At 41.1% G+C, this 11,666-nt stretch overlaps 1 protein-coding gene and 1 non-coding gene across 2 annotated transcripts in view; one reads left to right on the forward strand and one right to left on the reverse strand.

Moving 5' to 3' along the window:
* The window catches only part of LOC107151729 (insulin growth factor-like family member 3), a 130,835-nt gene that overhangs the window by 75,557 nt on the left and 43,612 nt on the right, over positions 1-11,666 (reverse strand). The gene's annotated exons all lie outside the window — the stretch shown is intronic.
* On the forward strand, positions 4,828-4,934 carry LOC125612672. Its single transcript, XR_007343152.1, has one exon. It is a non-coding gene; the product is annotated as a U6 spliceosomal RNA (small nuclear RNA).

Consider the following 11,666-nt stretch of genomic DNA (forward strand, 5'->3'; position numbering starts at 1 on the left):
GCTCTCCCCCCCCCCCCAATTCTTACAGGGGCAAGTTTCAAACTGACTCCTCAGTCCAAGCTGACCAGACTGTTATAGCTCTGATCTGTGGGAACTTGATTGGGACCATAAATTACAATGAGCTGGAAATCAGTCTGGAATGGATAAACTGCTCCATCTGGTGTCCCTTGTGACTGAATCTGCTTTCTCCTGGTTCCACTGTGCCTCTGGGTCCACAGCAACATCTGAGGTCCTAGGTGTGCCCATGGGTGGCTATGTCAGCCTCTGGTCTAGAACAGAACACTGTTTATGAGCATTTGAGAGAGTGTTTGTCTGGTGACAAGGGCAGCTGAATTGTCCCAACACCTCAGGTTGGGTCACCAGATTCAGCCCCACTGGATGCTCCTAGGGTTGGCTGTGTGCCTGGGTCTACACAGCCACTTTCCCAAGGGCAGGATAGCTACAGCTCATGACCTTGACCCAGAACTTATGCATCCCTGGACATTTCCAGTGATTTGTCACATTTCATTTTATCCTGTGATTCCATTCTTGCTATTTAATTTTTGTGTTTGTTAGTGTTTTTATGTCTTTCCTGATGTTGTAGGTTTTATTCAAGTTTGTTTTAAATGCCTGCCTTTCTCCATGGAAAATAGAGACTGATTCTGGCTAACAAACCAGGCAGCAGCAATTTTCTTTTCTCCGAGCTCAGGAAGTCTGGGTGAGGACTGAATGTGGGAAAATCATGAGGGTTAGTCTGATTCTGTATTGAATAAGATTTTTTTTTTTTTACATTGAACACAGGGGCACTTTATCACTGAACCATATCCCCAGCCATCTGAATTTTGAAACAGGGTCTCACTAAATTGTCTAGGGCCTCACTAAATTGCTAAGATTGTCTTTAAACTTGCAATCCTGACTGAGGTTCACAAGTTACTGGGATTATAGGCATGCACCACCATACCTGGTTTAGAATACTGAAACATATAAACAGACATAATTACATACTTCACACATAGAACATAACTATGAGTTAAAAATTAAAAAATAAAACAACAGAAAGATGAACACCAAATACTCTAGTACACCAATCATCCATATTAGTGTGCACCGAAACCTCTAGGGTCATTAATGAAAAATATAAATTGTGTCCCACTCCTAGAGATTCTGACTGTAGACCTGGGGCTCCCAGGAATATGGGTTTTCAAAAAGCATCCAGGTGACTAATAAATAATAGAATTCATGATGTCCTGGATACAATAAAATGACTGGAGTCTGTGAAATACTAGGTAGTGTCTCTGGAGGGATATCCAGAGAGGGGAATCTCCACTCAGGAAAAATGGGGTCCTTGGCATCTATGATGGAAAAGAACTTTAGCACACACCAGTCAAAGATACAGACAGATTTACTTAGAAAAATACACATTCAAGGGGGAATGCAAACTATCTCAAGGGAAAAGTGCTCTTTGGGGGTAAAAAATTCACACTCAAGGAAAAATGAAGGGTGACCCTTAGCAGGACAGTAGCAAAAGCTGAACTAAAGGTGCAGGAGAGCAGAGATACACAACTGTGTCCAGTTTCTCCAGTGCATTGCTTCCACATTGTGCTACTTTTGCAGGAAAGGGCACAGGCTATGGACAGGGGCTGGCTTGCTGACTCTATTCCAGTTTTGAATTTCAAAAGTCCATGAGTGCTTCCTACATTCTAATGGTTCATCCATGCTTCTATTTGAGACTCAGGGTACCATTTCTTTTCTGTATCCCCAAATTCCTATCTATATCTTCCCACCCTTTGGACTCTGTAAGATTTGCAACCATTTATTCTCAAGTGGTGATGAAGGGTGAGTGATTCTCCAGAGCTGTGTGGAGCTGGCATGGGTTGATGACCCTGCCTAACTGAGGATCTAGTCTCTGCCTGATCTAATGGGGATAGAACAGACAGCTGTCAGTCATTGGGATGGGTTGAAATCCTTGCCCCGTTCCTGGATTGCATCATGGAACTAGAACATGCAATTTAGAAGATACAGAACTTACTAGAATATGAAGTATAGTAACCAAAGTCCCCACTAGTGGTAACACCCAGGTGAATTTAGGCAGGAAAGCATTAATAATTTCCCATCTGTATATATCTCAGGATCTGGATTTTTTTAAAAAAACAGTTCTGTTAAATGAGACTTAAGTCAGTACAAACTTATGATTTTAGCAGAGTCTCCTTTGATATTTATCACCAGAAATAAGGACACCTCTTAGTTTTTATAGAAGAGTTCAATGCTGTTAAACTTCCTGTTTCCTGTTGCTCTCTGGCCGTGGGCGAGATCAGCACTCCAGATGCTGGGCACCCCTCTACTAATCTTTCACAGCATTTACCGGCTATCTACTGTTGTAGATTTTCTAGTCTGAAATAGTATATGATTTTTTTGTAATGGTTTTCAGGCAGAAAGTGTGTTTACAAATGCAGAGTGATAAGGCTGACAAATTCTTTTAACAAGGCCTCTGGCCTGGGGCCAGTGAGTTTCACAGGGATATTTACATTTCAAAGAGAAGAGAAGACGTTGCTAATTGGTTTCCAGGGAAACAATTTGCCAAGAAAAGGGAGGGGGAAATTTCCCTTTCTCAGGTGCTGGTTTTTGCAGAGTGTTCTTGATTTTGTATCCAGGCCTAGGTTAATTTGCCCAGAACAGTGAAAAAGTTGCTTTTTTGTGGACTTTTGCAGATTGTGAACTTCTGAGCCCCTCCCCCTACACACTAGGTATGAAGTCCAAAAACTTTCTAAACTCGGGGTTCAAGGGAATTGATTGATTACAGCAAAAGCTTTCCCTCTGGACCTGGCTGCAGCCTATAAATAAATCTGCTTTCTGCTAATTCCTTGGTGTCTAATCTTATCTGTTCCTACGACAAGGGTACATCTCAAGTTATGTTTAAAAGAAACATTATCTCTCCCCTTCAAAGGTCTATTCCTGACTATCTATCTATCTATCTATCTATCTAAGCATTGAACTCAGTGCCTCATACTTGCTAGATAAGCACTCTACCTCTGAGCCACAACCCCAGCCCCTCATAAATATTCTTTGAGTTTTCTTCCATTATTATATTAGTACATTTCTCTTTGATTTTACTTTCCTGCTGGTGTTCAAGACCAAGTAAATGATCCCTGTGTTGGCCCTAAATTATCTTCTTTCTTTTCTACTGTTATGCTCAACTTAGAGCTGGACACAGTAATGCATGCCTGTAATACCAGTGACTCAGGAGGCTGAGGAGGAAGGAGGATTGCCAGTTCAAGGCCAGGCTAAGCAACTTAGGAAGACCCTACACAATTTAGCAAGACCTTGTCTCAAGATAAAAAATAAAATAAAAAGGATCTTGGATATACCTTGGTGATAATGTGCCCCTGGGTTCAATCCCCAGTACCGAGAGAGAGAGAGAGAGAGAGAGAGAGAGAGAGAGAGAGAGAGAGAGAAGGAATGAGTCTCACACATATCCTGAGGATAAATAAGTCAGGATCACCCCTTATTAACTACTGAGATATAGCTTACATTATGTAAAATGACTACTAACACTATAGAAGATAGAACATAGCAACTTAGCAAAACAATTTAATTACCTCTGTCAATGTTAGGTCAACAGTCATGATTTAATGGCACAGAATAAGTTCTCCTTAAATTTATATTGCTTTGGAAAATAGCAGTTATTTAAATCTGATACTCATTATTAAAGTCTCATGATTAACAGGAGAGACATACATCAAACTTAAAAAAATATTCGGGTAAAATTGCAACTTAAAAATAAAATTCATTGTTATCTTATGTCTACAGATTATTAAGAATAGAGAAAATGAAAGACATTTAAAATAATATAAATCCTGAAGGAAATAAAAGCAGGTATGACAACATATTAGAAAGATCTACATTTATTGCCAAAAGAAATAATCTTTTTGGTAAAAAGCATTCTACAACATTTAATTGATGCAAATGACTTTTGAAATTAGCACAAGATTCATTTAACAATTTTGAAGGGCATTTTAATGAGAGAGTGAGCTAAGCACAGTGGTGCACTCCTGTAATCCCAGTGACTCAAGAGGCTGAGGCAGAAGGATGGTAAGTTCAAAGCCAGCCTCAGCAATTTCGTGAGGCCCTAAGCAACTTAGCGAGACCCTGTCTCAAAAATAAAAAAGGGCTGGGGATATGGCTCACTGGTAAAGTGCCCCTGGGTTCAATTCCCAGTACCAAAAAAGAAAAATGGAAAGAATGAAGCATCGCCTTGATTAGAACATCATGTGAACTCATTTTAATATCTATCTTTAGATTATTTGTGGACATAGAAAGCATTGAATATTGTATCTTAAATATCTGGAGATAAACATCCCAACTGGTTAGCAGGCCAAAATATTGGTTACTAAAATTTAAAGACACCCTCATTGCCAACCAATTCAAGTTATTGGTCTAGATTTATTAAGATCATGTGAATCATGGGCCTAACTTGGCAGGTTTCAAGTTTGAAATTACTTATCTGTAAGTCAATTTATACCATGCAAACAGAAAATATATAAGTATATAAGCATATAGGCACATATGATAAAATTTCAAAGCTTAGATTTGTCATTTGCTAGTTTTTGTTTGTTTGTTTTTGGTACTGGTGATTTAACCAGGGAAGTGCTTCAGCCCTGAGTCACATCCCCAGCTTTTTTTTTTTAATTTTAAATTTTGAGACATGATTAGGTAAGTTTCCTAAGGCTTCACTACATTGCTGAGGCTGGCCTCAAACTTGCAGGGATTAGAAGTTTCCACAGCCATGCTTGGCTCATTTGCTAGTTTTAGAAGTCAGACTTTTGCCCTGATATCAAAAGCATGTCTGCTATGCTCCCTTTGGCAGCACACAGACTAAAATTGGAGTGAAACAGAGAAGATTAGCATGGCTCCTATAGAAGGATGATTCACAAATTTATGAAGCATTCCATATATCTCTTCATTTATAAAAGAGAGAGAGAGAAGAAAAGAGAGAGAAACCATATCTGTATATCTTAAATTTGCATTTTCCAAGTTGAGACCAGTAGAAACTTTGCATCTTAAAGCCAGCAAAGCTCAAATAACAAGTTTCTTTTCAGAGACAGAAAAACATCTTCAACAGTTAGAAAAAATTAAAATTCTTTAAGTCAGATAAAATAAAAGTATATAATTTAAGCACAGAGAATCAAAAAAAGAAGTGAATTTACAAGAGGCAAAAAAAAAAAAAAAAAAAAGGCTCAAAATAAAACAAACTTTTGACCATTTCATTTAGAAGCCTATCTTATGACAGAAGCAAGGACTATGGCTCAGGAAATGTTTTGGGTCAATAAAATGTGCTGTTCTTAGGAATTACTCCCCACTGTCTCACCATTGGGCTGGACAATCCTTCCTATATGTCTCAGAAAATCCCCAGGCACCAAGGAGTGAGCAGGGTGGCTCAGGATGAGAGGGCAACCAGGCCCAAGTGTGCACCTTCCAGAAGATCTGCCATAGTTCCCTGAACCCAGAAAGAAGCTGTTCTGAAGGAGAATCCCTATCTTAGTAGGTAAATCTGTTGCTGCAGTCATCAGAGTTTAACCCAGTTGAGCTGATTGTCAAGTTAATTAATTCAACCAGTATGCACTCTTATATGTATAGGCCACATTGCAATCAAAACTTCTCTGATGCGCTCCTAGATAGACTTGATGCTTTTCACTTTCATAACAGAGATCTCCCAAACAAACACTCCAGCTCCTTATGCCTGTAGTGTATATTCTAGACAAATTGACTTGTCAAAAATAAGGCTTTTTCCATTAAAAAAAATAGCTTAAGAAAAAACTCTGAATTAATTTCAAAGAAACCCCTAATTTGCTAAAAAGACCCAACAATTGAGAACCAACAACTCCACATGATTTTCAGAGAAATCTTGGATTGCTTAGAAATCCCTGGATGACTGGAAAGAAGGGATGAGGGGGTCAATGTGCATTGCCAAAAAAACTAGGGAACAACCAAACTGTGGGCTCAAACACCAAAACAGCTTGTCACAGATGTCTTTCGTGTAACATGGCAATAGATTACAGAACAGAGGACACAGATGAGGGGAGGCCCTCACAGTTGGGGATGGCTGGGCAGGGTCTCCAATCATGGTGGACCTGAATCGATGTTTCTGGTGGCCACTGGTCCATCCACAGGTAGACAGATCCCCGTCAGCCTATTTCCCTCCTTACAATCCTGTAAGAAGGAAGATCCCCTTTTATCCTTTAGTTCCAAGTGAGGTTGAGAATTAGCCCTTAAATAATTGTTTAAGATAACAACCCTTGAAAACCTGTTTCCCCCCCACAAAGGCAGCCAAGTGGTAAAACCAGGTAGTCTATTTTTTTTTTCTATTTTCCTTCTTATTTATAGAACAAGTCTCCATTGTCTAATTTTTTGGGACAAAGTCATGGTACAGGAAAAAAATTATTTTTCTTTATAAATTCTCTACTTTAAAATAATCCAGATTACTTAATATGTACCTAAGGGATGAGTTCTCAAAGATAGACAGTGAATTAGCCGTGATATTATAACTTGCATGCTTCAAAGTTTTTTTGTGTGTGTTTTTCTGGGGGAAAAATATAGGCCTCTATAGGGACCAGACTCTTTTTTTTTTTTTTTTTAATATTTATTTATTTTTTAGTTCTTGGCGGACACAACATCTTTGTATGTGGTGCTGAGGATCGAACCTGGGCCGCACGCATGCCAGGCGAGCGCGCTACCGATTGAGCCACATCTCCAGCCCCAGGGACCAGACTCTTGATCTGTCCCATATTCCCTTGAGGTACTCTCTGAGCCCCCACCAGGATCAGACTTTTTAGTCTTTTCCCTGCTGCCCATCTGACCAGTGGCCAGGGGTCTCTGCCACAGGGATATAGCTGAATGAGCAATGCCTGTCCATTTCTTAAAAAGATTCTTAAGGAAGATTCCTGCTTCCAAGCATGTCCAGGAGGCCCAGGATCCTCCACTTCGGGTCCTCAAGAAAAATAAGGCCCTCATGAAAAGACTGTCCCTGAAATCTCAAGTAATTTAGGTGCACTTGAGAAATTATGATATTTAAAATGGCAAGGGCATAAGATCTAGAAGGCTGGGGTGTGGCCCAGTGGGAGAGCATTTGCCTAGCATGTGCAAGACCCCATCCCCAGCACCACCAAAAACTAAAAGAAGGATCTTATAATAGAGAGGAAGTCTGTGATAGAACAGAGTTGAGCAAACTTCAATGGAAGAGGATCTATTTACAGCTCACGTCCTAGTCTGAGTAGTAAACTTAGATCACTTGTTTTAAATCTTATAGTAGAATTTAACAGACATTTCTTCTATCCTTTGATTTCTGGGGGACACTCACACATGGTTTATGCTCCAGTATTATTAAGATGATACAGATCTTACAAGAACAGAATCAGGGGGCAGACAGTAGAGAAAATAGCTAGAGGCCTTTTCTTCTATGGTACTGGAGATCAAACCCATGGGTGCTTTGCCACTGAGTCACATCTCAGCCCTTTTAGTTTTTATTTTGAAACAGGGTCTCAGTAAGTTGCTTAGGGCCTTGCTGAGGATGGCTTTGAACTCCAGATCTTCCTGCCTTAGACTCCTGAGCCACTGGGAGGCTCCTATTTTTTTTAAATGATGCTGGGGATTGAACCCAGGGTCTCACTCATGCTATGCAAACGCTCTACCACAAAGCTACCCTCCCTTCTTTTTTAGAGACAAGTTCAGGGAGCTCCTTTATGGTTTTAGAGACTCCCAAGGCTGGTTTGATGTTAGATAATTATGGTGCCTCAATTTGCACGTACTTAAAAAATGGGGAACATTCCCTCCCTCTTGCGTGTCCCCCCCCCTTCTCCCTATCTTCTTCCCTGTTGCCATGAGCTGAGAAGCCTCCTCCACCATGCCCTTCTGCCAAGATGTTTCTGCCTTGGAGCAGCTGACCCTGGGCTGAAGCCTCTGAAACCATGAGCCAAAATTAACTTTTCCTCCTTTAAGTTGTTTATGTCAGGTATTCTGGCCACCAAAATGAAAAGCTCACAACAGACATGGGAAAATGATGCATTTTCTGAGTGGAAAAGAAAACTACCCAATAAAACAATATAGAAAAGACAGCATTTTTTTTTTTTTGTTTAAAGAGATGCACATGTACCTACTTAACAGAAAAAACAAAACAAAACAACAACAACAAAAAAAAATGCTTGTTTTTAGAAAATGAGATTTTAGGTCACTTAGGTGCCCCAAAAGACTAGGCATGGAACCACATATGACACAGCTAGACCACTCCTTGGTTTTTACCCTGAGGAATTAGTCATCTTACTATGGTGATACATGCATAACCATGTTTATAGCAACATAATTCAAAATGACCAAACTATGAAACCAGCCTAGGTGTCCATCAATGGATGAATGGACAAAAAATAAGATGGCATATGTACACAATGGAGTTTTATTAAAGTGGATCTGAAGAAGCCACCTGCACAGTGGGCATGTCACCCATCCTGTACATTCCCCTATCCTGTTAAGTGAAATAAGTCAAACTCAGAAGGCTAAGGTTATGTTGCTCTCATAATGCAGAAGCTACAGAGGAAAAAGAAAAACAGAGGTGGGGGTGGGTCTCCTAAAAAATCAAAGGGAGATCGAGGTGGGGGTGGGTCTCCTAAAAAATCAAAGGGAGATCGTAGAGGAAAGGGACCAAGGAGTGAGAGGTGGGGAGGGAGGAGGGAAGTGCTGGGGAGTGATGTTGGACAAATTATATTGTTATATTGTGTGCATGTAAGAATATGTGACAATAGATCCCATCCATATGTACAACTCTAATGAACCAATAAAAACATGGAGAAAAACCCTCCCAGAGGACATGTAGGCTTCAAGCTGCACCAGTCACTGTTTCCCATCCTCCCACACCTGTTTGAAAAGATTAGGAAACACAATCTGCATCTTCTACAAGGAAGAACTCAACCTTGAACCCAGGTGCAACCCCAGCAGATGCCCAGCCCTGTCCACATCTAACATCTCCATTCCCACTAGCTCAGTCATCACCCCTTAGCACCTCAGTCCCAGCACCACTCTCCACACACCCAGGAAACACCCTTCCCTGGACCTTCACCTTGTCTTTTAGGAGCATCACTTTGCATCAACACCTTCCTAGATCCCAAACAGCCAAAGATCACTCCCAGGGACATTGCACCCTCTCCAATGACCAAAATCTCCAAAGAATCAGTCACAACTATTACTCAAAATTATCCCCAGAAAAAACCCCAAGAAAGGAAAAGAAATACCTGCCAAGGAGTTCAGAACCATTTTCTGCAGCAGCCTAGAATGAGGGATGGGTCAGATTGGCTCTGAAATTCAGGGAGAGGCAGGGCACATTCAAATCTATAGAGACCACATGCTCTGAGTATCATCTCTCGTCATGAAGGAATTCAAAATAAAGCAATACAAAGGCAAATGTGATGCTTAACTGTGGCTTATGTTACTTAACTCAGGTTTGGAAGCCCATCACATGGAAAGTCAATGTCTGAGAGATGAGCATTTGGGGAAAAGAAAGCAAGCTTTTATTAAGGGTGCTAGCAACACAGATAGGGTCATATTAATATCTCAAGTTCCCTTGAGTTTCCGTGAAAATATAAGGTGCTCCTTTGTTTGTTTACATAGTACTGGAGATTGAACCTAGTGATGCTTTAACACTGAGCTGCATTCCCAGTCCTTTTTAATTTATTTTTGAGACAGAGTCTCACTAAGTTGCTATGGCCTCAAACTTGAAATCCTCCTGCCTTCCCCATAGCTGGAATTATAGGTGTGCACCTCCACACCTGGCCAGGTATAGGATATTTTAGATGAAGATCAGCTAGGGGATACCTGCAGAGATCAGCTTTTCCCAGGAGCTTGAATCAGACACCAGGCACTTACTGTAGCTGGTGAGCTCTGTGCTGGCATCCTCTTATCTTGTGTTAAGAGGTTCCCATTTTAAGTCCATTCTTATGAGGATCCAGCTCAGAAAAACAAGCAAGATCACAGGAATGCAGAAGGGAGGCCATAGCCTAAGGATGAGAATGGAGCAGGAGAGACAAGAGTGAGACAAAATGAAACAGCCAGTTGCTCTTACTTGAAAAGGATGGTTTTTTGGATTGTTTTTGTTTTTTTGCCTGCAAATTGTATGCATAAGTTTACCAGATCTGTACTGTGTTTTGTTTGCAGGCATCAAACCCAGGCACAATTAGTCTCTAAGCCACACCCCCAGTCCTTTTTTATTTTTATTTAGAGAAAGGGTCTTGCTAAATTGCCTAGGGCCTCACTAAGTCTGGCTTTGAACTTTTGATCCTTCTGCCTCAGGCTCTGAGCTTCTGGGATTACAGGTGTGCACCACCACACCTGGCTATACTCTTTCTTTATTTGTGCCCCTCCCTTGCTGGTTCCTTAAACAAAGATTTGGTGTGCAACTTAGAGGTGGGAGGTTAAGGGCTTCAAAGTCCCAAAGGAGGGCTGGTGACTTTCATGATGGAAGACTGAAACCTGGACCATGCCACCACACCCCTCTATTCCTAGAATGCTTAGGTCTTGCCTCACAGGGTCTTAACTTTTTTTTTTTTTTTTGGAAGGGACTTTAGCTCATTTGCAAAGATACAAAGATTTGGACAGAAGGACTTAAATACTTTGTGAAATGAGAAGCAAAATCATTATTGCATTTAAGTAGAATCATTTTGATGGACAAAACTTGACTTTCAGGATATAAATACAAAGCAATTTTTGTTTTTACACCTTCCTCTTAAATTTCTGGTGCTGGTTGTTCCTCGGTCACTAGGTAAAAGGTCAAATCTAATGAATTTTTCTGGTCACTTTTAATACATTTTTCCCACGATCAATTTAAAATATTCAGAAGTACATAAAAGTAAACACAATAACATGGATTTAAACTTATGCTTTCACTCACTTTGCACGTTCTGGCCTGCAGCCAGTGGAAACCCCAATACAGGAAAGATGTGAGCATCTCTTACTTTTTTCTCCACCTGGAACGTTTATGAAGCTTCCCCTAGTTTGTGGATGTGGTTTCTGATCTTACCATGGTGGCAACTCAGGAAGAGACTCCAGGAGGCAGTAAAATGGTGTTCTAACAATGCTACTCTCTCTGGACTTTGCAGATACCTAAAGCTGATTCTCTCCCACCGTTGGGCTTTAAATTTCTAGAGATATCTCTCATCTGACCTTCCTTTGATGAGGGTAAGCGCGTCTCCATTGTCTGATATTTCCAGCCCACAGCCACTCGGGACAGTTCTCTACTCACAGCCGGGCTGCTGCTGAGCTGGCTGCTCAACCGCACCTGATGGAGGACTGCCATTTACCCAGGTGCAGACATGTCCAGAACGCAGGCTGTGACCTGGAGACTGGTGTCGGACTGGAGGACAGGCAAGCCCAGATCCTCACAGGTGTGACTCTCAGTCAGGCTCATGCTGTCTCCAATCCACCAGGCAGTTGCACCTAAGTGTCTTGCACAAGCTATAAAACCCGGTGCACAGCGGTGGATACTGTAAAGGATGATGGAAAAGCTCTGTAAACTCAACAAGCCAAAACAACCATTTACCTGTCCAAGATTTAATTAGCAGGACCATAGCGGCCAGTCACAGAAGAGAAGGGGGGAGAGAGAGAGAGAGAGAGAGAGAGAGAGGGAGAGAGAGAGAGAGAGGAGAAGAGAG

This window comes from Marmota marmota, unplaced genomic scaffold (genome assembly GCF_001458135.2).
Source record: "Marmota marmota marmota unplaced genomic scaffold, marMar, whole genome shotgun sequence".
In the NCBI taxonomy this organism is placed as follows: Eukaryota; Metazoa; Chordata; class Mammalia; order Rodentia; family Sciuridae; genus Marmota; species Marmota marmota.